The sequence below is a fragment of the Sminthopsis crassicaudata genome, chromosome 2, assembly GCF_048593235.1.
Source record: "Sminthopsis crassicaudata isolate SCR6 chromosome 2, ASM4859323v1, whole genome shotgun sequence".
NCBI lineage: Eukaryota > Metazoa > Chordata > Mammalia > Dasyuromorphia > Dasyuridae > Sminthopsis > Sminthopsis crassicaudata.
Window position 1 is genome coordinate 415,015,931 of NC_133618.1, and position 4,030 is coordinate 415,019,960.

At 35.9% G+C, this 4,030-nt stretch overlaps 1 pseudogene; it reads left to right on the top strand.

Moving 5' to 3' along the window:
* The first annotated feature begins 776 nt into the window (after window positions 1-776).
* On the top strand, window positions 777-1,073 carry LOC141552879 (biogenesis of lysosome-related organelles complex 1 subunit 2-like; annotated as a pseudogene).
* The last annotated feature ends 2,957 nt before the right edge of the window (window positions 1,074-4,030 follow it).

A 4,030-nucleotide genomic window follows, 5' to 3' on the forward strand; every position in this document is an offset into this window, starting at 1 on the left:
AGATGAAGAAATTAATAACATTTCTAATCATAGGAAAAGGTGCCCTAAATCACTGTTGATCAGAGAAATGCAAATTAAGACAACTCTGAGGTACACTACACACTTCTCAGATTGATTGGGATGGCAGGAAAAGACAATGATGAATGTTGGAGGGATTGTGGGAAAACTGAGACACTAATTCATTTTTGGCAGAATTGTGAAGTGATCCAACCATTCTGGAGAGGAATTTGGAACAATGCCTAAAGAGCTATCAAACTGTGCATAACTTTTGAGCCAGCATTATTTCTACTGGGATTATATCTCAAAGAGATCTTAAAGGAAGAAAAGGGACCCACATGTGCAAAGATGTTTGTGGCAGCCATTTTTTTAGTGACAAGAAACTGGAAACTGAGTGACTTCCCATCAATTGGAGAATAAGTTATGGTATACGAATGTTATGGAATATTATTGCTCTATAAAAATCGATCAAGATGATTCCAGAGAGGCTTGGAGAAACTCTCTGAAATGGAGAGATTCTCTAGAAATGGAGAGCCAAATGCAACTCTATTGTTTCCCTTTGCTTTTTCTCCCTTTTCCTTCCTTTTTTTCCCCTTTCCTTTTTCCCTCTCCTTCCCTCTCCTTTCCTTTTACTCCCCTCTTCTTTCCCTTTTCCCTTCCATCTGCCATTCCCATCCTTTCTTCCATTCTTTCTCCTTTCTCCCTTCCCAGGCCTAGATGATGCAATAGCTGAGGCCATAAAGCCTGTTAAGTCGGACATTTCTGGGCTGATCCAGGACATGTTCTACAAGATGGTCATGTACCTGATCAGCAAGATGACAGCCATGAGTAAAGACTATACGTTTCTGGAAAATATGAACAAACTGACTATCTTAAAATGTCTAGAAATGAAAGATATTTCAGTAAACTTACATAGATACCTAAAGAACCAAAACTAGAAATATGCAGCACTTCAGCCTTATCTGGATCAGATCACTTTAATTAAAGTCCAAGTAACAGCTCTGGAGCAAGCAGCCTATAAACTGAATAAATATGAAAAGAAACTAGAAGCAAAGTACAAGAAGTTATGGAGGTAATGAAAATTCTTTTGTCCAAAGACTTTAACTCCCCAAAGGTTTCTTAAGAACTGAAATGGATGAGATTATCAACTTCTATGTGTCAGTTCCACAAAAGGTAGAAGATTGCAGCCCCACCTTTAGTTGGATGTATAACTTTGGCCACCCCTTGATGTCTTCCTAAAACTACATTCCTTGAAATCACCTTATCATGTGCTTCATTGTGTGCCCAGAGCCAAGGCTCAGAAATCAAGATTAATCCCAGCCAGAAGAAACACAAATGAATATCTTTGGTCTCCTATTCTCCTTCTCTTCCCCTCCCTCTAATGTTCTAAATGTGCCCCCCACCCGCCAATAATCTGTTTTTGAACTTTAATACCAATTTTTGACACCCTCCAAAAAAGGGGAAAAAAAGAAAACCATAAATGAACATTGTGTAGGTTGCAATGTTATTTTTATTTTGCTAAACTTTTCCCAATTTCATTTTGATCTGATTCTGACCACATGCAGGAGTTTTGGGGGCAAAGAATTAGAAGTTTGTCATTTATAGTCTGAAATACAGAGAGAATGGGTAACTTCCTTCATCACACTATTGATTGATAAAACAAGGTAGGCTTGAAATTAGGTCTTCCTGATTCCAAGGTCAGTTCTATTAACCATGCTACCTCTCTTTAAAAAAAAACTGAACAAAAAGAAGTATAATATAAAAAAGAGACAGGGAATGTGTTTTCTTTCTTTTGTTACAAATAACAAATTGAGAATTCACACTAGGCTTTCTGGTTTCAAGCACAGTATTCCTTTCTATACACTATTCTTGTAACCCATATAAACAATATTGTATGAATTCATGTTAGATGGAACTAATTTCCCTTTGAATTAGTGGAAAGAATGAGTTTATAGTGTTTTAAAAGAAATGAAATTATCAAAATTTGATAGGCATGGCTACTGGGGACCTGCTTTTTTATTAATATTTATAATCAACCGAGCAATTATATGTAAATAGACCCCTGGAGTTTGTTTTCTCTAGTAAGTTAAGCATGTTCTTTAGCCCTTCCTCTTGCAATTTTTTTTTTTAACTTGGCATACACAATTTTTTACTTTTTGTAAATAGAAACACGACAAAATTTACTCCAGACTCTGATCTACCTTAAACTGTGAATTAATGGAATATGAATTAGTAAAGATGTCCTTTATTGGGTACATTTACTCTCCAATTGTTTTCGATGTATTTCCCTTAAGTGAATCATATACATATTGAGCCAAGAGCAAAGCTAACTGCAGAGAAGAAATGCTAGCAATCATCAATTAAGAATATTTATTATCTACCTGTTTCTAGTGTTGAGAAAAGGAGTATTAAATTCATAAATCAAAATCCCTCCCCAAGCTACTCATTTTCAGAAAATAAATTCATCTTTACCCATTATTCAGATAAGTTGTACTAAAAAAAAAAAATTATCATACTACTTTCATAACTGCTCCTTTCTTAGTTTCCTATTTGGTTTCACAGAATACAAAGACTCCACAGAAGTCATCTCATTCCAAATCAAATTTCCAAAACAAATCATCCTAGGATTAACTCCCATCCAGCACATTAACCAGCATATTCTCTAGTTACTCCAGTGAGAGCTTCCTTAACTCATTAACAAGAGCTTCTGTATTTACCCGTAAATGATTCTTTCACAGGAAAGCCACACTCAGTACATACTTATCACAACTATTGCTGCTGCTTTCTATGTTCTTGCACACACACACACAACCCTGACTCACTTCTACCCACTTGTAGCTGTTGTGCTGCCTGTAAGTGCCCCCCACAAGCCACAGAATTGGAATTTTGTGTTTCCCTTTCCTATTGCTTCTGCAAAGGTAGGAAGGAAATCTTGTGAAATTGGCAACATCTATATCTGTGTTCATCTGGCAACCCATAGTGTTCCAGCCTCCTGACAAGGGAGACTGGAGGGTTGAATGAACAGAATAGACATACTGACCTTTATTCTTATTCAATCAATAAAAGAGGAATAAGAGCCTTTTAAGGGGCTTTTTCACTTTTTTATTTTCCTTTTTCATTCACTGATAAATCTAGGACAGTATCATTCAACATAAGGCCTCCTGCTAGTGTAAAACTCTTAGAGACAATTTTTAGGTTTCATGACCCATTTTCTTTTACTTGCAAGGCCCTGAGCTGGTTTACCTGGTCTCCTGGGATCATTAATATCAACTTTTCTTCTTTTCTGTCCAATTCCTTGAGGAATAGATGCATATTTTCAGTTTCTCTACTATCTTCTTGTATCTTAAATGTGTCCTTTTATCAGCTCTTTTATAATACTAGAAGTTGTAACTTTAAAGGTCTAAGTTGAAAGTGAAAATTTACAAAAATATGAGAAATATTTAAAATCCTCCAGAAGGTAAGTATAGTATTCACTAAAATGTAAATGGAAGTAAGCTTTGCTTTCTGAGCCACTTTCAGGAACCCATTTCTTAGTACTTAAATCTGGAGTTAGATTGGCTTTTATTTGCATTACATGGTAGACTAAGCTTTCTGGCTCTTATCTTTGGATATGGATCCTTTTATTTGAGAAAGCCTCTTAACTGTTTGGTTTTTGACTTTGAATAAAACTCTATAGGGATTCGGGACTTTCTGTATTAATCTGGGTAACCTCTTTTATTCTTCTTGTATGTATTATTCATTCCTATCCTTAGAATTTCTATCCTAATCTCTATACAGTTTGGTATATCATAAATCATATTCATTAGCTTGTGGCTATATCAACTTCTATCCTAGACCTGTTAGGTTGCACAGTGATAGAGTACCAGGCCTATAGTCAGGAAGACTCATATTTCTGTGTTCAAATTTGGCCTCAGACACTTACTAACTGTGTGATCCTAGGCAAATCATTTACCTCTGGTTGCTTCAGTTGCTCATCAAATGAGATGGAAAAGTAAATGGCAAATGACTCCAGTATCTTTGCCACAATAACCCC